Raw genomic sequence first — 24,668 nt, forward strand, 5'->3', positions numbered from 1 at the left:
AACAACAGCCACTTATAGCCCACAGCCTCAATGGCCAGCACTACTAGAGCTAAAGGACAAAGAACTCCATCTAATCAGATTGCAACACTTACTAGTATATGCCCCAGGATCCTCCCCTTGAGGTTTTTGTGCATGAAATTCAACCCCAAGGATAGTGGAAATTGAGTCCTAACTTCCCAGGTTGTGGGTCCATCCCCATTCCCTCTATAAACTCCCCTCTTGCTCACTGCATCCGTCTAAATCCTTGAATGACTCCAACCTTACACTGGCTGTGGAATTCCTCCCCAGACCCTTTTCATGCAATGCAACAGACAACTTCTAAATAGCAACGTTACACTTCTTATCACTATAGGAAGCCACAGCAAGTATGTGTAAGAATTAAAAAGTACAGTCTCTAGCCTGGTCTGTGTGGCTCCATTGGTCAAGTGTCATCCTATACATCAAGAGGTCGCCATACCTGACAGGGCACATGCCTGGATTTCGGGCTCAATTCCTAATCAATGTTTCTGTCTCTCTATCCCTCTTCCTTCTTTTCACTCTGAAAAAAAAAATTAATAAAAACATATTTTTAAAAAAAAGTATTGTCTCTAGACCATTCCCCATTTGGTACAAGCATTTAAATTAAAATCTGCCTTGCCATGGCTCTAAAACCATCTCCTCCCTCCACCATGAAACCTGGTGGCTACTTGTTGCCTGCAGGAAAAATCTTGGTGATTGGCAGCCCAAATTCTCCACAATCTGTTCCTGACCTTTCCTCCCACTGCTCAGCAGCTTGAGCTTAGACCCCAGCCACCCTTCATCCCACATTGTTTCTTAAACATTCTGGATTCTTTTCAATAACCCCTTATCTGGCACACCTCAAGGCAAGTGTGACACATTGTCTACTTACAAAGAACTGCACTTGTGCTGATACCCAGGAAAAAAGACAACACTGCAAGGAAAAGATACAGCAGTATTTGGTATGAGAAAGTAAGAAAGGGTTGGAAATATTCTCCTCAAGGAGAGAGAAGTTTTTCAGACATTGCTGGGAGAGAACAAGATGGTTTAATGTCTAGAAAGAACTGGCAGAACATACCAAAATTATGAGTGCACATTCCCCTTTCCTGAAGCCATCCAATTTCTGGAAATAAATTCTGCAAATACCTCTGCATGCTCACAAATGGCATACATATAAGAATAGTCATTGAGGCAGACCTTGTAATAGCAATTATTGGAACCATCCCAACTGTCCCTTGTCAGGGTCTGGGTGATGAATGCTACACCTAACCCTAGGACTACTAAGACTGTGGATAGCAACAAGGGTCATCTCTGAGGATGGTATGAAAAGATCTCCAGAATGTATTGGTAAGTATATAGCATGCATCTTTTTTAGAAAGGGAAAATTAAAACACATATCTATATGTATAAAAGCCTAAGTGACCAAATGACCCAATGGCCAGTCGACCTGTCACTATGATGCACACTGACCACCAGGGGGCAGATGCTCAACGCATGAGCTTCCCCCTGGTGGTCAATGCACTCCCACAGTGTGAGTGCCACTTAGCTGATTGAGCCATCCCGGTGGCCCACAGCCCAGCGGCAGCCACTCACTCCCTCAGTAGTCTTGCAAGTCCAGAAGAAAGGGCCAGATACAGATGGACCAATGCTGCCAGCACAATCCCAAGAGCTCCACCCACCTTCTGGAAGTCAGCCTTGGGCAACACAGCTTCTTCCCCTCCCTGGAAGCTCCCCAAAGAAGAAATGTTATAAAAGTGGCCACCAAGTGGCTCCCAACAACCAGCATAAACATCAGGGGAATGGATGGATCCCAGGCCAGCAAGGGCATCTACCACCCGCCTGGAAGGCCGATTATGTTCTGGCCCTTGCCAACCCTCCTCGGGACTGGCGCCAGATGCAGGGCTCATGGATGATGAGCGCATTTATGGTGGCACGAGCTTTTCCAAATCAGGACTGACTAGGCATGAGCCCATGGCAGGCACAGTGGGGTCGGGATGAGTGGGAGCAACAGGCAGGAGTGGCAGGTAGCATTCGACTGCCAGTTTTGGCCCAATCCCAGCAGGCCATACCAAGGGATACCACCTGTGCATGAATTTGTGCACCAGGCCTCTAGTTCATGTATAATTGCATAAAGGGGAGGGAGGGAGTGAAAGAAAGAGTGAATGAGGATAAATTTTAATATCATTTTACATTTGAACCCTGTAATGTATCTCCCATTTAAAATTAAACATCATTTTAAAACAAACATAAAACATTTAAAAATTCAGTAACCTTCACAAACATAAAACCCTTAAAATTCAGTAACCACAAGACCATGGAAAGTAGGGCTCCATTTTGATCCATGTTATCTCTGTATTTGCCTTTCCTCCCCTGTGGGAAGCTTCATTGAGGGAATGCATTTCATCCTATTGATCTTTGTGTTTCTAGAACCAAGCACATAGTAGGCAGTCAACATCTAATATTTACTGATTAGATGGCTATTGTTTTATGGAAACTGACAGCCACTGATAAAATGCCAACTAAGGCGCCAGTGCATATGGTTAGGACTGTTCACTTTCTTTAATGAGAATCACCATAGTGATGAGAGATGAGGGAGAGAACTGGCTCTGTGGTTGCTAGCAGCAGCAGCCTGATGCTGTCTGGCCTTCTGAGGCAAAGCCTGGACCCTATCTAAATGAGGGGTTCATGACCGTCTTAAACTTTACGTTTAGGGGGATTTTATTGTAAAGTTTTATTCATTTTGACAGCAAATGATGGAAACATTTAAATGTGCTTTATATTTTAGAATGTGCAGCTAAAATATGAAATGTGGTTTTCTTGACATTTTTTTCTTTGCTGATTAAAAAAAGGAAATGAAATCTGTTTATATATAATTTGTCACATATGTAATATATCCAACTTTGTAAGTACTCCAAGTCTTCATTAATTCTGCTAAAATATATTTACTTAAGAAATCTCTCAGCCCTAATGTTGTTGGTTTCAAACTTCTAAACTTGGTTGCTTGCTGAAAATGCAGACCAAAGCCAGATGGAGGACTAAGCACTCCTATTTGACTTCCCTCCTAACCAAAATTCCACAAGCGACAGAAAATAATTCTTTAATTAGGAGAAGCAAAAATGGAAAAGAGAAAAGAAACCTATAATGATAGGGTAAAATCAGGAAGATCACCATCACCGGACCATAGTATGTGTCCCCAAGCTAAATCTTAACATGTAAATACTTGGTCCTAAGAGGTAAGGCTGTGCCCCAGTGTCCTAGGAAAGACAGGGAATTTCTACATCTCTGAATAATAAAGCTCACCCTACCCAAAGAATCATCAGAGGGAGGTATTAAATAGAATACAAACCAATAGGAATTCTGAGATATAAAGATGGATAGAAGGTCAAGAATCTCCAAACATTTGTGAAAAACTAACATCATGATAAAAAATATATCAAACATAGATAACTATCAAAACAAAAGGAAAAAATAAAGAAGACATTATAATAACTATAATGTCCATCTTATGAAAGATAATAAAAGATATTTATCCGTTAAAACCCAATTGCAAATAGTAAAATCTGAGGATTAACTTCAAAATCTCAATAGTTGAATCAACACTAAAATATTCACATCTAAGGGGAAATTAGTGACATGGAAGATCAAAACAAGGAATTCTCCAAAAGCTCAGTTTAAAAGAACAAATTAATTAAAAATGTGTGTTAAATGTCATGAGATGTGGAGGATAGACCCAGAAATTTCAACATTTATATAGTAGGGGTCCCCCCACCCCCAAAAAATAGATAAAATGGAAGTGAAAAAGTATTCCAAAAAATCATGGTATGGTAGGTGGAAATTCCAGAGCTAAAGAAAGACATAAGCCTTCAGCCTAATAGATTTCACTGAATACTAAGTAGAGTGAATAAAAAGTAAACTAGAATTTGAAAATCTAGACACAATGTGGTAAAATTTTAAAATATCAAAGATGAAAAGAAACTCTTACTACAATAGCTTCCAAAGAGAGAAATTAGGTTACCACAACAGAATGAAAATCAATTTAACACCAGACATCCCCATCATCAAACCTGAATGCTAGAAGATATTATAGAAATTTCTCTAATGTTCTGGGAGGGAGTGATCAAATTAAACCTGGATCCAATACCTAGCCATACTAGCATTCAAATGGGATGCAAAATAAAGACATTTTCAAGCATGTGTATGCTCATGCCTCCTATAATCTTCCCCCAAAGAATCAAAGAAAGTAGAAGATGCAGAGTACAATAAATAACACAGAGGGAAGTGGAGTGAAAACATATACTTGATGCATTAGGGTTTTAAAAATATATAAATTTCAATCTGGAATTAAAAACTCAAATGCATTCAGTGAGGTGGGGAGCTGGTTGCAGAGATCATCAGAGCACCAAGAAAGGAGAGGCAAATTGTGCTGCACGTCCGACCGCAGAGCTGCCACACTTCTGGAAACAACTTAATTTGAGATTCCATACACAAATGAGAAAATAACATTCAAGACCCAACTACATCAGGACAACCCAAATAACTCAGGTAGGGGGCTCTCCTAGACCACCCAGCTCAAGATAGCTGATAGATTGTATCACTGGGTACCACAAATAACCTACTACATAGGACCACCCCCCAAAAAGCATGGGTGACATGGCAGTTGGATCTAAGACATAGAAACAGTTTACAAAGGAACAACAAAAATGGGAAGGCAAAGTAACAATCCCCAAAGGAAAGGAAAGAAGAAATCACCAGAAAAGGAATTAAATAAAATGGATGCAAGTAATTTGTCAGAGAAAGAATTCAGAGTAATGGTTATAAGGATGCTCAAAAGTCTGGATGACAAATACACAGAACTCAATGAGAATAATGAGAATTATAAGGATCTGAATGAGAATCTCTCCAACATGAATAAGAATCAAGAGGAAATGAAGAATGGCATGACTGCAATAAAGAACACAATGGAAGATCTCAACAGTAGACTAGAAGAAGCTGAGGACCTAATCAGTGATTAAAAGACAAGATAGAAATAAACACCCAAGCAGAACATCAACTGGAAAAAAAAACAAAAAACAAAAACAAAACAAAACAGGAGGATAGTCTAAGGAAGCTTTGGTATAACATCTGCCTAATAGGTGTGGCAAAAAGAGAGGAAGCCAAGTAAGAAATAAAAAAAATTAAAAAACTTATGTGAAGAAGAGTGACAGAAATTTTCAAGGGAGACGTGAGTGTGGTTTTCCTGTGTGTCTGGGAAGAGGTAGTAGATTGGGTGAACAGTGAGCACATTTCTGTCCTTATTAATGAATGAGATGGAGCACACCTTGTTTGTTAAGGTGTTGCCTGGCTACAAGCCTAGGTGTCTGGGGCATCAACTCTGGGCAAAGGGGTTATTTTCATTGCATCTTCTGCAGGCCACACTGGTCTCAATGGGAGATGCTGGGCCCTGAGAAGGGCCTTTATTTAGACCAGTGTTTCCCAAACTTCTCTCATGATGAGAATCACCTGGTGGAGTTGTTAAACCACAGATTCCTGAATCCCACCTAAGAAGTGCTAAACTAGAATTTTTGGGAACATACAGGTAAAACTGTATACTTAACTAATGCTCTAAGACAATTTTACCTATAAGTTCCCCAAAATTCTAGTTTAGCACTTCTTAGTTGGGATTCAGGAATCTGTGTTTTAACAACTCCACCAGGTGATTCTCATCATGAGAGAAGTTTGGGAAACACTGATTTAGACCAAGTAAAGAGTTGTGACAGATGGCAATTGGTATCTGTGCTTCCTTTCTTCCTTCCTTCCTTCCTTCCTTCCTTCCTTCCTTCCTTCCTTCCTTCCTTCCTTCCTTCCTTTCCTCTCTCCTTCCTGCCTCTGCATCCAATAAGAGATGCTTAAAAATGGAGCCTGTTCCTAAGAACAAATCCTATCTAATAAAGAGGTAATATGTCACTCCAACATACAAGATGACCACCTCCATGTAGCCAAAGATGGCCACTCCCATGTGGACACAGGATGACCACCACAAGATGGCCAGCAGAGGAGAGCAGTTGGGCGACCAGGACTACTGGGGAAGACAGTTGGGGGGGGGGGGGGCGGGACCAGGCCTGCAGGGAAGGGCAGTTAGGGGCTACTAGGCCAGCAGGGGAGGGTAGTTAGGGGCAATCATGCTGGCCGGGGGGCAGTTAGGCGTTGATCAGGTTGGCAGGGGAGTGATTAGTGGGTGATCAGGCATTGGCAATTAGGGCAATCAGGAAGGCAGGCAGGCAGGCAGGCAGGCAGGCAGGCAGGCAGGCAAGCAGTTGGGAGCCAATAGTTCTGGATTGTGAGAGGGATCCCAGATTGGAGAGGGTGCAGGCTGGGCTGAGGAACACACACACACCCCTTGTGCACAAATTTTGTGCACCAGGCCTCTAATTCTATATAATAAAAGCTTAATATGCTAAGTGTCCAGTTATCTGGTCGTCCATTCAACCAATCAAGACATAATATGCTAATTATATGCTAAGGTCGCTCAACCACTCACTATGATGTGCACTGACTATCAGGGGGCAGACACTCTGACTGGTAGGTTAGCTTGCTGCTGGAGTCTGGCAGATTAAGACTGAGTAAGACAGGCTGGACATGCCCTGGAGCCCTCCTGCGGTCCCTCCCTCAACTTTCCACATCCCTCCCCAGCCCCAGTTGTGCACCAGTGGGGTCCCTCAACCTGACCTGTGCCCTCTTACAATCCGGGACCCCTCAAGGGATGTCAGAGAGCAGTTTTTGGCTCCATCCTGCAGGCCAGCCTGAGGGACCCCACTGGTGCATGAATTTGTGCACCAGACCTCTAGTGCAGAATAATATTAAATGTCAACTGTAATTTTTTAAAAGTGTTTATAGATTTTGAGTTTCTTAACTCACTCAAGGGTAGGAGTAAGGTGGAGAGATTCATTTAAATTATCCCATATTGTTTTTTCTAAATCAGATCATGCCAGGCAGAGAGCTGCCTGGGATGAGAGAGATCATATATAATCAGAAACTAGACAGAAAAGGGGTAATTTGATGGGTTCCCTTAAGAAAGTGCTGACTTGCTTAAGTATGCAATACCAAAATTATTAATATGTATATACACAATATGTGTTATATTATGTCTAATATTATCTTCTTTATCCCTCCAAATAAAATAAACTTTTTTAAACTTATGATAACAGGAAGCAGAAGTGGTAGATTAGATCATTGGCCCCAATTCTTCAGCCCATCCTGCACCTGCACCCTTGCCACAGCCTCCTTATAGTTGACATGCCCTTTCTTATCCCTTGACTTTTGACTTAGCCAATGGGATATTAGCAGATAGGACACAAGCAAACACTTATAATGTGTTTGTATGATTAGATCTGTCCTCTCTCGGGTCCCTGCCATCACCCAGAGATGACTAAGCAGGTCTGGGCACATCAAGTTTGGCACTCTCATGGAGAGTCTGCACACTGCATAAGGCTCAGGGTCTGGCCATATCTTAGATTTTCTCAGGGCCCAGACCCACCACATAAAAGAACTTAAACTGGGCTCACAGTCACACTGAAACCTGTTTGCCAAACAGAAATGAAGGAGACCAAGGAAGGCACATGAGCAGAAGGAGCACAGGGTGTGTGCTGGACAGAAAAGCAGCAGGAAAGTGACCCTGAACCCACCTGAACAGCCCTGCCTAGAGTCCTCCTTCTCTGTCTTCTCTGCTCAAGCACTCCATTTCTTGCCTGGTTCACCAATGGTCTTCTATAGCTCTGCAGTTCCAAGGATATATGCCCCGTGAGAAGTGAATGTGGACCAGGCTAGGACAGCTCAGCTCTCTCATAGGAGAGATATGCTTGGGGAGTCCTGGGTCACAAAGACAGAGCTGGTCCCACCACTCTTGCTAAAGAAGTGGACTCCATGGGGGCCCAACACACCCTGAAAATAGTGTCATTGGGGTGGCAGGTCAGGGCAGAACCTTTGATGGAAAAGAGCAGAGCAAGCAGAAGTCAGCTCGGGGGGGAGGAGCAGGGAGTCTCAAGAACAGGACCATCCCACAGGAGACGGGAATTTCCCTCCATTCCCCATGGAGGCCAGGAGGGATGAAGGCATGAAGACTGCAGGCTGCAGTGTGCCAGGAAAAGACACCTGGGGACACACCTTAGCCAGACCCCACAAGGCAATAACCTAGAAGCAAGGGATTACTCAAGTAAGGCTACTTGAAGGCCCTAGAAGTATGGAGGGAGATGGCCGCACCAGAGCCTGGGCTGTAGCACCAGCAGGTGATGGAGCCAAGCTCCAAGACTTCCAAGTTCACACGTCAACAGCAGTTGTACTTGGACAGCTGACTGGTGCAAGCTGGGACTCTGAGCTTATATTCAGGCCACACTAACCATGCAGAAAGATGTGAACAACACAACTGGGAGAAAGCATAGCAAAACATTGATAGCAATGGTCTCTCATCTCTTGGCAACAATGACAAATGGCATTCCACTTGTCTGTATATGTTAATTCTTTTAAAATTTATAATAAAAGTTAAATCTTGAAATGTGTCTATGGGTATATGGTTACTTATGGAATAATGATTGTTAAACATTTGTGCCTCAGGATACCTTTATATTAAAAATTTTTCACAGCCCCAGTGCTCTCCCTATTGGGAGCACACCCACACCTTTCTCCCTTCTCAGACGTGCATCTCCAAAATGCTAAGGGACCACATGAGACTGGGGGAACAGTGGACAGCAACAGCTCATCCCAGGCTAACGTTCTGAACCTGTCTCCACGGCCCCCTTTTTTCTGACTTCCCAGTGAGCCAAAGCAGCCACAGCTAGGCCCTCTGCTGTTGCTTCTTCAGTCCTAAGTCCTTCTTTGTTTCACTGTCCCCAGCTTTAACATACTCACACACAAAAATTATCACAGCCCCTAAAAAACTAGTGTCTCTGTGAGCTCTCTCTATAAATTTTAACCATGTTATATATTAATACTGAGTGGATTTCAAAGTATTTATTAATTTAAAATAGAATAATAAATCCATTGCATATTAATATAAATAACATTTTAATGAAAAATAACGATACCTTTGAAAAGCTCAGGGAGAAGGGTGGCATTGTTGTACGTTTGCAAATACCTTTAGCGTCTGGCTTAGAAGAAGAGAGCTGGTCCTCTGGTCTGCTTCAGCCTCCAGTCTGTTGCACTGCCATCATTGTGCACTCTCTGGAAAATTCACTGTATAATAAAGGCAGAAAAAGCGAAAAGGTGAACTGATATCTTAATGTTATGAAAATAGTCTTGGCTACACTTTGAGAAATACTAATATAGAGTATAATCACAACTATATAAAAATAGACAAGTAAAATTTCTGAATAAACATGTCATGATGCCACTTAGTGGTGTCTCCAATTATTGCAATTCCTGGTCACCAAACTCATGTGTGCATCTGTGTGGTGTGTACGTGAACATGTGGGAAGGGTTTGCATGAGTCTCATGTTTGACGTGGCACATTGTGTGTACATATAGTACATGTGTGTTTCTGTTCATGAGGTCTACATGCATGTTACAGTTGTTCCCTGCATGCATGCAATGCTGCAATGCATTCAATGTGAGCGTACATGTGTTTGAGTTCACCTGGATCACATGTGTGATGTGGTATATGTGCCTACATGTGGTACATGTGTCTTTTTTGGGTGATGTGGACTGTGTGCATGTGTTGCATGTATGTGGTTTTGTGTGAATATGGTTGTGTAGTGCATGCATGTGAATGTGTTCAACTGCATGTGGTTTTTGTTCATATTTCATACCTGGGGAGTGTATGCATGTGTGGGCATAGTGTGTGTCTGAGGATGTGTGTGCATGTGTGCCTCTGTGTAGTGTGTGTTTAGAACTTATATTTGGGAAAATGGAATTATTACTTCCCTGCCTTCTGCATATCTGTTTGACACTATGCAAGGTATTTTCTGTTAAGAAAACACTTATTAAATTGCCCAGCAGAGAACCAGGCAGTGCAAGTCCTGCAGAGACTCATTCTTCTCCACCAGCTTTATGAATCAGGCATTGCCTCCCCTGACAAGGAGGACTTTAGCGATGGAGTCCCTAGTTCAAGATTCCACGGCTGGAAAGTCTTGGCCACACCTTGAGAAATACTAATGTAGAGTATAATCACAACTATATAAAAATAGTTGTGTTGTGTCCAGGACCCAGTCCTGGATTTTCTGGTCAATGAGGAATTTAATATCTTGTACTAATAATTACCTCTAAGCTATAAAAAAAATAATCAATATGGTATGATCAAAAAAGGTAAATAAATTTCTGAAAAAAAATAATGTGACAGCATCGCCTGGTCATTCTCTCTGCTCCAGTGTGTGTGCACATATTGAACACATAATTGGAAAGAGATGAACTAGCACCTACTGGGCACCAACTAAATGCCAGGCCCTGTTCAAGATACTTTCAAGTTCAGCCCTAACCAGTTTGGCTCAGTAGATAGAGCGTCGGCCTGCAGACTGAAGGGTCACAGGTTCGATTCTGGTCAAGGGCATGTACCTTGATTGTGGGCACATCCCCAGTAGGGAGTGTGCAGGAGGCAGCTAATCGAGGTTTCTCTCTCATCAATGTTTCTAACTCTCTATCTATCCCTCTCATTCTCCCTTCCTCTCTGTAAAAATATCAGTAAAACAGATTGTTTTTTTAAAAAAGATACTTTCACGTCCAAATATAAACATAATAAGTACAAAGTGTGGTCTTAAAAGTCTTATGTACAAAACATAACTCTCATTTTCTCAGCACTTAGCTTTAATTTTTGATTCCAGCTTCTGTAAATGTAATTTAGTCCCTTGCAGGAAAACTAGGCCCCATCTATGATCAGACACTTCAGGCAGATTCATCCCACCCTGTCTTCCCCTTTTCCTGTGTTGGAGCCCAGCCTCAGGGGAATTGGCACCTGCTTCTCATTTCCCCACCCTCCCACACAGCTGTGGGAGTCTGTGCCCACAGCATCCACTGAAGATCCCCTGCAGCCATGGCTGCCTGCTTAAAAGAAAGCCTTCTGTGTGACTTCTGATGAACAATATTAACTGGTGAATATAATAGAATCAGAGGTATGGAAGGGGAGTGGACTGAGGATTCTTGGGGAAAAGGAGAGTCGGGGTGCGGGAAGAGACTGAACAAAAACTGTGCACCTATGGATGAGGACAGTGGGGGATGGGGAAAGGACAGAGGGTGTGGTGGGAACCTATGGAGGGGAGCAATTGAGCGGGGAAGAGGATCACATTTGTAATAATCTGAACAATAAAGATTTATTAAAAAAAACAAAACTAGCACTATAATTATCATCCCCCCACACACTTTAAACTTCTGTCTCTTCACTTTGTTGAACTTTCCTGATGAAACTCAACCAAGCGAAACACAGCCCTCCATCAGAAGGTTATGGGAATATCACACGTCTTATGGGCCTGACCATCCCACTCTAATTCCTTGAAGCATTTCACTCTGCCCAGGTCACACTGTGCTTTCCTTGTCTGACCATTTTCCCTATCTCCAGAAGGCAATTTTGCACTTTTTCCTCTCTCCCCACCCCCTTCACTAGAATCTTCCCCACCTTCTCTATCTTCCAGCCTCTCACTTAGACAGGCCGTCCAAGATTCTCACCACAACCTGTCCCTCCTCACCTATCAAGGACACTGCTCCAACAACCCTCTCCTCTTTCTCTCTCCTACTTCATCATTTTTCACTCTACTAGATCTTCTTCAGCAGCATAAAAAAAAAAATGTCACCTATCCCAGCTCGAACAAACAGCCTTGTTTTGAACTCACTTTCCTGCTGGCATTAGCCCCATTTCTTGTCTCTGCTTGTCTCGTATTCCCCTCTCCACCATCTCTCTTTAATTCTCTTTAAACAGGCTTTTGCACACAGCCCTCATAATTTGCTCTTCCCAAGATCATTTCTACCTAGATCTTATTCCCAGCTTTTAGTCATCATCTTACTGCCCATTTAAGTCTCTGCCTCCTCCTTGTAACATTTTCCTACTTGAGTTCCTGGATACCATCCGCTGGTCCTCCTGCTGCCTCCCTGAACATTCCTTCTCTGTCTCCGCTGCTGACACACCCTCTTCTCTGTGACCTCCTTTTCTCCTCTCTTTACCCTGGCTTCCTTGCTGACTTTGCTTATTCATATCTCCTCCCACCACTTCCCAGCAAGTGGAAAAACATATGTGACTGGCTCTGGACAATGGGTGGTCAGCATAAGGTCACTTTCCAGCAAACCCTGGCACAGGACTCTCCAGCTGTCTTTCCTCCTGCTGAAGCTATTTAAATAAGTCCTCCTGCCAATGTGCAGGGCCAAAACACTAAAGCAGCCTGATCACTGAGTCACTCTGTGAGAGATAGATGTCCTGGAAATGAGTCCAGACTTACGTCAGGCTTTATATGATTGAGCAATAAACTTTTGTGTGTCTAGTCACTGGGATTTGGGAGCTATGTGTTACCAAGGCAGACACATAGCCTATCTTGACTAATAAAGTTACGCATCCAGTCTTATAGTTTATAATACTACCTCTACAGCAATAACTCACAAATTTATAGTTTCAGCCAAATTTGTCTTCCAGATTCAAATATCCAACTAGCTATTCAACATTTTTTTTATTTGTATGTTAGACATCTAAAACTTAGCATGTTCAAAACTAAATTCCTGATATCACCCCCAGAGATATTGGCACCATAGCATTTCTCATTTTAGCTGGTGACAACTGTATTGAGCACTATAGTCTCTCTGCTACCCACCTCCACTGGTACCAACCTGATCCCATCCAACATCACCTATTGCTAAAGAAGCAGCTCTGGTTAGCTTCTACCTGTACAGTCTATTCCTATACAATCTATACCTGGACAATCTATTCCTTACAGGTTAGCCACAGAGATCCTTGTATAACCAAAGTCATATCAAGTAATTATTTTGTATGAAATGCCTACAATAGATTCCTATTTAAGGCAGAGTAAACCCAAAGTCTTCACTGTGGCTTACAAGACCCTACAGGATCTAGATCTGTTACTCATCAGAACCTTTCTACCTACTTTGCACCAGTCACACCAGCTTCCTTGCTCTTCATTTAGTACACCAGGTGCATCCCATTCTTAGAGCCTTTGCACTAGCTGCTTTCTAGAATATTTATCTTCCAGCTCCTGCAAGGCTCACTCTCTTATTTTGCTTCTGTAATTTCACCTTCTCAAGAGTTCTACACTGACCACCCTATTTAAAATGGCAGATCATCCCCATTCACCACTCCCAACCCTTTTTACCCTACCCTATTTGTGTCTTTCTCACTTAGGAATCATCACCCTCAAATTGATTATAGAATTAATTTCTTTATTTATTATGTCTCCTTTCACTAAAATTTAAATTTCATGAAGGCAGGGGTTCTTTGTATTGTTCTCAGCTACCTAATTTTAGGCATAGAGAAGGTACCCAAAAATGTATGTTCAATAAAAACGTAAGTAAGTAACTTCCCAAACATAATAAAAGATAAAGAAATCATTCATTAAAGTAAAAGCAACATGGAGAATAAGCAATGAATAATAATAACTCCCAAACAAAAGAAAGACATTGTAAAGAAAAGTAATAATGCAAGATACAATATATGAAAACTTCCCTTATCTGAAAAAAAGACTTAAATTTCATGATTGAAAATGACAAGCTATGTAACAGAGAGAATTAGTTTTTAAAGTCATAAATAAAGACATTCTGAAATTGTCAACTACAGTGATCAAAAGAAAATCTTACAAGTTTACAGAAAGAAAAAACAGGATAGTCATAAAAAAAAATCACACTTTCAACATATTTCTCAGAAAGTCCACCATTAATATGTCATTTCTGAAGACATAATTCAAGGATATTCTCAACAATAGTAAAATTAAATCAGAATAATGACCCCAAGATAGAAGAAAACAAAGTACAAGAAAATCATAGATTTAATAAAATTGTGGCCTGCTTTTATGAAATAATTACTACAAACTGCTCATTAGAAACTGGGTTCTATCTAATTCACCAGATCACAAATTAGGCATGCCCAGGAGCTTTCTATTATAACATGGAAATGTCATGTATGAGATGGGCCTGATTAGATCCCACAGGACCTGCCCCTGCTACTTTACTGCCATGCCGGTATCCCACACTCATGGCCTCAGTGAGGATCCCCTATAACCATGAAATGAAGAGAATAAAAGAACAATATGCCAGACCCAGCCTGACATGGTCAGCCACTCAGCGAAAGCCTTGAAAGAAAGTGGTGAAGGGAGATCTTCCCAAAGCCAAGACTTCAGATGATGTCTCATGCAGTCCACATGGTGAAAGGAAAGATGGCCTGTGATATGAAACATCAGAAGTCCATGGGTAGTGGCTAACAGATTGGCCAGTTTGTCAGGGACTTGGAAGGAAGCAGAATTCCCAGAAGATGGCATGGCATCCATCCCCTACAGAAAATGTGCTCATAACCTTCTGTGTACATCAGTCAGCATCTTCCCCAGCTGCCCTAGCACTTGTTCATTAGGTCCAGGTACAGAAAGTCCATGGAAGCAAGATGGATGCTCTTCTGTGGCCTTTCCTTCACTGAGGTTGCTTTGCACACAGCCACTGCTGAGTGCCCAGCCTGCCAAAGGCAAATGCAATCAAGGCATTACCTCCTGAGGAGACCATCCAGCCTATTAAAGTGATTATACTCAGTTCTTCTGTCACAGAAAGAATAGCAACTTGTCCTCATAGGGACACATATTTGGGGTATGAATTTTCATTCCTGGACCACAACTTATTTGGAGGCTGCCATAATCAAAGCACCAAAACTAGACAAACAAGGACATGTTCTTTATTTAAAAAAAAAAAAATCAGAAGGAGGAAAAAGAGAAGAGGAAGAAAGAAACAAGGGAAATAAGGAAGAAAAAAAGAAAGAGATGAAAAGGGGGAAAGTGAATGCCTTTGTCGTCTTTAACTCTGGGACTCTTGTTTGAACTGCAATATGCCCAATCTGTATTGGGGATCAAAAGATTGTAATACCTAAGTCCCTGGTTCCTCTGCCTCTAGTATAGATAGGTTCAAACAGCCAGAGAAAATGGGGCTAACAGTCCTTTTACAAAAGGATTCTTTCATGCTTTGTCTGAAAATTACCACATGATGCCCTGGGACAGGCAGATTTTAGCTAAAACAACTTTAGGCACCAGTCGGTGCTATGGAGAGCAGAATAGGATACAATCTGTGAACAAGAAGCTGAGATCGAGGCTGCATTCTGACTGTAAGTCCCAGGCAATATAAAACATCTGAAAAACTCATGAAAAGAACTCTCATTTATTAAGTCTTGTCTATATGCTTGCGCTTGTCTGTTTATTGTTGTTTTATCTGTCTTTGCTGTTTGGTTTAGTTTATTATTAGTATTTTAAGCATGCCTTTAATTTAATTTAATAGAAAAGAAACAGTAGTTGGCCAGGCCATTACTAAATTTCCCCAGAGCAAACAGAATGCGGGAATGGGGAGAGAAAGAATATGAGTGTACATGTGGCCAATAACACAAGTTCTAAGAAAATTCCCTAGACAAAGGGAGGTAACTAAAAAAGGCCCCAGCCCATTAATTACTAGGTCTTTTGGTGATCCTGTAAAATGGATGCCCACTCTCAAGAGTGTTATTAAAAGTCTCATTTTCACCATGTTTTTATTTCCCAGTCTGTCATTTGAAATTTGAACAAATGAGACATTTCTCACAATTTAGAGATGCACCTGGGATTTCTGTACCCATGAAGACAAAAATGCTAGCTTAAGAGAGGCATGTCCTGCTCAATTTTGGGTGGCTTCTTGGACTGAGCCTCATCTCTTCACAGGTGCTATAGAATAAACATAAGACTGTTCTTTATTTAAAAGATGGCCAAAAAATTACACAAGGAAAATATACAGGCTGTGTTTGAAAAATAGGATTAGTGTTTCCATAATAATGGTAGTTCTTGAATAATAATGTACTGCATTCCAAGGTTGCCTCCAAGATCTTGAGGGCACTCCTGTTTTTATAAAATAAAAATAAAATAATACTTTAACATTAAAGCCACTGAAAGTCAGGAAGTTATCTCTGTTACAAAATTTGCCAAAGAAAATGCCTTGAATAATAATAATTAGTTTTTAAATCTCAAAGTTGTTAAAACATACATAAATAGATGTAACTAAAATGAAGAATTTGTAATAAAGCTTTTCAGTAATAATTATAAATATATTAATAATGAAAGTCCAGTCACTCAAGAGAAGACTGACTATACTCTCTGTTAGAGGAAAGGGCCAGTTGCTTTTCTCTCTATAAAAGCAGAGAAGCCAGCAGCAGTAACCTTAGATGTTATCTGAGGGAGAATGTGGCAGTTTTAAAATCCAAGTGGGTAGTCCATGCCTGCTTCCTCCTCCCCTTGCCTTTTTGCCAGCCTCATATGCAGTTTTCCAAAGTCTTTGGTAACTTAAAACTTTAGAACATTGCTGAATTAAGTAATAAAAATTATTAAATATCTAGGTATTTTAAAATAACAGAATACTAAAATATTAATCTGAGTTTGCCTCATAAAAATTCCAAAGGATAGATTTGAATCTATTAATTAAATGTCTTGTATTTTATTTGAAATATCTCCTTAAAATATAAATATATTACTAATCTGAGAAATGCTTAGTATTTAACTTGCCACTAAAAATTTAAGTTTTCTAAGAGTTTAAAGTTCAAATTAAGTTAGAAGAAATTATATGGTTGTGATAACAAAATGCATAAAGTATAGAAATTCATTTTTGAGAAAAATAATTCTTGTATTTTCTCTGGAGAAATTAGTAGTTCAAAATATATTGTAGTCCTTATGTGTACTACCTATGGTAAAATTGGTCCGATTGAAAAAAAAAAAAAGAGAGAGAGAGAGAGAGAGGATTAATTCTATGGTCTGAATCAAAATTTTAATATTAAAACCAGTTTAAATTTAGCATATTTAAAAATAATTACAAAAAGTGTATAATATAATCTTTGGGTTATGTATATTTAATAATTTTTCCAAGTTAAATTTTAAGACTTTAACTAAGGGATAGCTTTGGGACATTTCAAGGCCCTGGAATGATTCAAGGATTTATTCTCTCTTGTTAAAATAAATATTTTAACTAAATTAGGACAATCTAATACGCTTGAAATCACTTTATCAAATAAAAACTAACAACTATGTTCTATTTATATACAGGCAGTCCTCGGGTTGCATTAGAGATTTGTTCCTAGAGCAAGATGTAACTTGATTTTCGCCATAAGTTGGAACCCACCTAAGCACCTCTGTCATGCACCTCTGTGCATGCAGCACATACACAGCAGTAATGAAGTGAAACAGTAAAAAGAAAAAAGAAAAAAAAAAAAAGTTTAAAGAAAGGTAACAATTTCTAACCTTTACTTGTCATAAGTAAATAATAAAAAACATAAAGCATGCCCTAACTGGTCTGGCTCAGTGGATAGAGTGTCAGCCTACAGACTGAAAAGTCCCAGGTTTGATTCTGGTTAAGGGCATGTATCTTGGTTTCAGGCATATCCCCAATGGGAAGTGTGCAGGAGGCAGTTGATCAATGTTTCTCTCATCGATGTTCCTAACTCTCTATCCCTCTCTTTTCCTCTCTGAAAAAAAAAATCAATATAATACATATTAAAAAAAAAACAAAACATAAAGCATATATGTACATACGCCAAAATGACGGAACTTTTTTTTAATATAAATACTATAAATGGGAGGTGGAGATGTAACCACAAAATGACTAAGTTGAGTCCGATGTAACCTGAGGCCTGCCTGTATTTTAAATGTTACAAAGTTTCAACCTCTAAGCTTGGCAGGACGAGGTTGCTGAATACTTCATTAGCTTTTCATAATATAATCAAGGACTCATATAAACTCATTTATATAAGAAGCCAATATTTTGTGATCAATTGATTCTAATAGTCTAAAGTAAAATTTGCATACATATGCAAATGAGCACTAGCCAAAAAGAATACTGTTTAAAGGTAATATTTAAGCTTAGTAAAAAGGAGAACTTTTAAAATCTCTTCCACTACTATTTAAAATGTAAACTAAAAGTTATGATTCAAGCATTTGATCTTACCATTAATGAGACACCATAAGTTAAAAAAAAAAAAAAAGTTACTTTTACTTGAAATGTATGCATTATAGTATTGGCCAACATACCTCTCTCCTACTGGTTTTTCTGAAAAGTTTGTTGCTCTGTTTAAAAGAAAGTAAAAAAATTTTAAAGAATCTCTCTAAATGTGGTTTAGACATTACTCTGGGAGAAAATACAGAGGAAAATATCTTCAAATATTTAGGAACTGTAATTAAAAGTCAACATATGGGCCTCAAAAGGTAGAAATAGGAAAAGATTGCCTTAAAACTTTAAATGACTTTTTAGAAATTATTAAAAGATTTAATTAGTTAAAACCTTCTATAAAAATCTCTGCAAAAGAAATGAAAATTTTATTACTCTATTAAAACGACTCAGGGACACAAACTTATTTCTAGCAATATTGTAAAAAGTAGAAAATTCAACAAATTATGGGACAGACAATTATAGTATGCTAACATCAGCAGCTAAAATCCCAACCCAAAAAACTAAAAGGGGGAATAGTGGGGAAATCTCCTGTAAGTAAACTACATCAAGCCTTAATTACTTTAAATTTTTTTCAACTTGTAATGCTGATGGCAAAACACCCATGGAATTGCACTGGTGTCAGAATAAGCCAAAGGAAAATGGTCTGGTTAAATGGAAAGATCTTGAGTCTGGTATATGTAAGGGCCCCAACCCATTGTTAACATTTGATTGAGGATATGCCTGTGTATTTTCAGAAAAATCATCCAAGCCTGTGTGGATTCCTACAAGAAACATTAAACTTTAACGTGTGTCTGAGGGAGGAACTGACCAGATTAATGAAGACCTTGCACCTGAAGTCATACCCTGTACTGGCAGCTGCAGACAATAGACTACTCCAGCCACAAATAGCAGTGGCCCCAAGCAACACGCTGAAGATAAGGAGTGGAAGGAGAATGAGACAGGCCACAAACAGTCCAGTGATGACCTGGGGGATGGTAAAATACGGTCCAGAAAGCTGAGCGAATTTGTGAGAAGACCAAAACCCAAGAACACCTGAGAATGTCTTTCTTGTCATGCTACCAGTCATCAGTTGTGCAGTAATACTACCAGGGGCCAATAGGGAAGTGTACTGGACTTATGTTCCTGACCCTCCATAAGACCCCTTACATGGGCTGATCCCCAGCCTAATGTAGTCACCAATAATACCAAGCACCTCGTGTATCCAGGAGGACCACAGGTGGGACAAGGAAGGATATGGGCAAAGTATAATTACATGGGTGTCGCCACCCCGCTTTCCTTTTGTATGACACAGAATCCAACTACTACTCTTTTTGTGTAGAATTAAAGAGTGGTTTCTGGCTAGCATGGACACCAAAGGAGGGGGAAGCAAAATCCCAAATACATCTACTATCGGGAGAGGTACAGAAAATGTAACATTACTAACACACACACACACACCATTATGTAAAAAGTTTTATGAATGGCACTCAATCGGGGAAGAAACTAATTGATAAGACTGTTATAGTGACCACCCCACTAGCAGCAAACTTAATAGTTTTTCTTTTGTGGATTAGAGTCCCTACAGGTCTGCGTAGACAGAGTAACAATCACACCCTATATGTTGAAGCTAATCACTCCATCTCATGGTATGGAGGAGGATTTGTTGGATCTCAATTACAACATGATAATTGGCCCCTACAAAATATGCAATGGAAATTAGCTGCTGCACTTGCACCTATACAATGGCATAGTTTTAACTATAGCTTAAATAACTCCATTCATACCTTATTGGGAACTCCCAATAAGACAGTATTTGCCACCGCTTGTGTATTTGATCCCTTTGTACTCCTCTCAAGCCCCATCCAGATGTGCCTTAATGCAACAAGCCATCTGTAAGAGGTGTCATGCACAGACGGCACACTATCCCATTGTATTAATTCTACATTCCAAAAAGATTCCCTCATGATTTAAAAACAACCTGATTTTGCTTGGGTTCCTACTAACCTAACCGAGCCTTGGGAACCTCATCAAACCTACCAACTGTTACATGACATAGTAAAAATCTTAAAGTGACAAAAAGAGATTTCTTGGAATGTTAACTGCAAGCTTCTTTGCTCTCGTGATGTTACTTACTTTTGTGGGAATTGCTGCTTTCATCCATAGTGCAAACTGTTCAAACTTCTCAGTTTGTACAAGTTAAGGAAAATGTAACTAAGACCTTGTCTATACAAGAAAGGAATTGACAGCCAGTTTGAGATAGAATTATTGGCACTAAAGTCTATATAGTCTTGTGGATGGGTGATAAATTATAATGAGACTATAAAGATATTCTTTGCTCTAAGCTGAGGGGGGAACTGACCAGATGAGAGAAAAGAATATCTTTACAGTCTCATTATAATTTTCCCCCGATTTGTGTTACCCCTGTTTCCTACTATAGTACCTTTCACCCCTGGGAATCAATTAAAAAAATCCCCTTCTTGGTACTTGGGATAAAAGTAGCATAACCCTTGATATTTTAGAATTACAACAGCATATTGTACAATTATCCCAGGCAAACTTGCAAACTAATTCATTAGATGCCTGGCAGCAATTTTAAAAAGATATTTTTAAAAATTTAATCCCATCTATTAAATCTCCTTGCATTGGCCTCTTAGCTTAACCACTATTGCCCGTCTCCTTCTTGTTCTTATATGTTTATTTCTAATCTGCAGATGCGGAATGAATAGTCTTTAAAAAAAAACAAAAAAAAAACCTCAAGTCCTTCAGGAAGCATACACTTTTCAAGGTTTATTAAGAAAACAAAAAGGGAGATTTGCTGGAAACTATACATTATCAACACTACCATGAAAGTGCAACAGAGAACTTGGAAGGCTATTTGACCTTGAGCTTTAGAAGGGGCTAAAGTTATGCACCGATTGTTCTGTGGAGATTATGGTGGCTCAAGCAATTTCCTAACCTAATAGTCCCAAAGTAAATCTTTTCTAATATTTACTGACTTTTAAGATAATCTGTCTGCTACCGGATTGCATGCCTAAATAAAGGCAAGATGTGTATTCCAAAATTGAATAAAAGCTAACAGGGCCTGGGCCCCAGTGGAGCCTCTCCACTAAAAGAACAGGTTTCCACATGACCCCTATGCCTTCTAAATTCATATTTCTTGTCTAGTATTTCATTTGTGCATGGCCCCTTTTCCAGATCACTAGCCACAAATGGATGCCACATTCACACTAGACCACCAACTTACACCATACACAAAAATAAACTCAAAATGGATAAAGGATTAAATGTAAGATAGGAAACCATAAAAATATTAGAGGAATCCTCATGCATCAAAATCTTAGATATATGCCAAAACAATATCTTCACTGATACAGTTCCTAGGGCAATGGAAACTAAGAAGAAAATAAATGGGACTACATCAAAATAAAAAGCTTTTTTTTCACAACAAAAGAAGCCATCAACAAAATAACAAGAAAGCCCACTGCATGGGAGAACATATTTGCCAATTTTATCTCCAATAAGGGTTTAATCTCCAACATTTACAGGGAACTCATACAACTTAACAAAAGGTATATAAACAACCCAATAAAAAAAGGGGGGGGGGCAATGGATCTAAATAGATACTCTTCAAAAGAAGACATAAAGAAGTCCAAGAGACATATGAAAACATGTTCAAAGTCACTAATCATCTGAGAGATGCAAATCAAAATGGCAATGAGGTGCCTTCTCACACCTGTCAGAATGGCTATCATCAAGAAATCGACAAATGACAAGTGCTGGCGAGGATGTGGAGAAAAGGGAGCCCTCGTGCACTGCTGGTGGGAATGCAGACTGCTGCAGCCACTGTGGAGAACAGTATGGAGTTTCCTCAAAAAACTAAAAATGGAACTCCCATTTGACCCAGTGATTCCCACTTCTAGGAATATATCCAAGGAATCAGAAGCACCAATCAGAAAGGATATATGCACCCCTATGTTCATAGCAGCACAATTTACCATAGCTAAGATTTGGAAACAGCCTAAGTGCCCATCAGCAGATGAGTGGATTAAAAAACTGTGGTACATCTACACAATGTAATACTACACTGTGGAAAAAAGAAGAAATTCTTATCATTTGCAACAGTATGAATGGAACTGGAGAGCATTATGCTAAGCGAAATAAGCCATTCAGAGAAAAATAAATATCACATGATCTCACTCATTTATGGAATAAATGAACAACATAAACTGATGGACAAAAGCAGATCCAGAGACAGAGAAGAATCAATCAGACTGTCGAACCTCAGATGGAAGGTAGGGGAGGGTGGAGGTAAGGTGAAGAGATCAACCAAATGACTTGCATGCATGCATATAAGCATAACCAATGGACACAGATACCGGGGGGAGAAGGGAGAAGGGCATGAGTGAGTGGGTGGGGAGGCAATAGGGTGATAAGGACACATATGTTTAATACCTTAATCAATAAGGGGGGGGGGGAAGGAGACAAAAAAAAAAGCCATAGATTTCTGGGTGTTAATTTTGTATACTGCTACATTGCCAAATTCATTTATTATTTCTAGTAGTTTTTTGATGGAGTCTTTAGGGTTTTCTATGTATAATAGATAACACTTTGTTTTAATTTAATTTTATCCTACGCAGCAAAAGTGAGGACCATCTGTTCCAGTGTTACTGCAGCCTGAAGCTAGTAAGATAACCTTTATCTATGTATGTTCTTCTTTTCCTGGACTCCCATAAGGCACTTGATTATCTCTAAACAGGCTGTTAGCTCAGGACTCTGTTAAACCTATTGTGTAATTACAGCAATTATCTGGAAGCAATTATAAATGAATTATTAGTAGATGTAAGCCATCAGAATACAATTATAATTTAGGGTCATTTTCAATAAATAGTGTTTGAAATATTTGACAGATACATGCAAAAATTGAAATCAGACCACCTTCTTACACCACGTACAAGAATTAACTCAAAATGGATCAAAGACATGAGTTATAATTCAGTGTCATATTCTCCAGTCATTTAAAAATATTTTTAAAGTATAATGTTTCACTAAAAAAAATTAAATTATTTATCATAAGCAATCTTTGTTCCTATGTCTCTCATAAAGAGTACTATATAATTATTCTAGCTTCTTTGTTATCAATATTCCTATTCTTCTTCCCTTACTTTTAAAATCTGAGTATTTACCTTTTATAGTCTTAAATTTCTTTATTCCCTAATTTTACATTATAAACATTTTTTTTCTATTTGGTTTTCTCTGCTTGATTAATCTGAAAATTCAGGCATTATAAATCAAATTAAATTTTTGAAACATTTTTTTTTTCCTATGGAAACAACCCTTCATTTTTCTTTCATTAAGAGCTAACTACATTTTTGTGTTTACAATGCCTTGCAGAAATGAAAACATAGCCACTGATTCATGTCCAAGTGACTGGCATAAAATAGCATGAAAATGATTACTAACTTAAGAACAGCATCTGATGACTTTACTAATTAATGTGGTTTTTATTTAGACAGATCAGATTTGGTGATCTAAAAGGCAGACCTTCATTACTTTTATTTTAATTGATTAGAATAGATGCCAAAGGAACCAAATCATAGACACTTCTAAATTATGATCTTTTCTTGGCCCTAAATCTAGTAAAAGTCCCATTATACAAACCATAAATTGTATCACATGGACACTATGGATATTGCCACTCAACAGGGCAGGTTGAGGGCATGAAGGCAACCAAGTCCATCACTGCACACTGTGTGTCTTGATGAAGATGGGTCAATGCTAACTGCCATCATCATCATTTTAAGACAGATACAGCACAGAGCTGTGACCATGTGCGATCCTGATCAATGTTACCCAAAGGACAGCCCATAGGCAGTAAACTTGAGGTGGATAATGATGACCAGGTTGGCCACAACATGCCCAGGAGATTCTTCTTTGCCCAGAATATCTTGTTCTGTTCTTTCTGAAGCATTCACTATTGTCCTTTCTCTTTCTTCCCAATCCTTCTCACAATTATATTTTTATTGCCATGCAGTTTGCTTGATATCTGTTTTTCTACACCATTCTGGTAACAACATATGTGCTCACATAAATTTTTAGTTTCAATGAGGCATAATTTACATTCAACAAAATTCACGTGTTTATATGCAGACTTTGATGGATTTTTGTAAATACAGGCAGTTGCATGACTATAATCCCAATCCTGACACAGAACAATCCCATCATCCCAAAAAGTTTTCTTGAGAGCCATACAATTCTATCTACACTGTATCACCACTTAATATACTGCATGGCACGTAGTAAAATTCCTCCAATATTTGATGAGTCGATGGGAGGAATGAAAGCTGGAAGGAAAAAAGTGTAAATTACCACTTACTCAGTTTTGTACCAAGAGTTATGCTGAGATATTTGCATGTTATTATTTCCATTTTTCCCATAAAAAATACTAGTGGTCATATATTGTTATTTCTATTTTACAGATGAGGATACTGAGCTTCAGGAAACTTATGTAACCATTCAAAGTCTGATGGTTAATTAGTGGGTGCTTGGGGTTGATTCAAGTTCATATGACTATAAAAGTCCACTTTTTACCATCA

This window comes from Pipistrellus hanaki (assembly GCF_964339955.1).
Source record: "Pipistrellus hanaki genome assembly, chromosome: 5".
Taxonomy (NCBI): domain Eukaryota; kingdom Metazoa; phylum Chordata; class Mammalia; order Chiroptera; family Vespertilionidae; genus Pipistrellus; species Pipistrellus hanaki.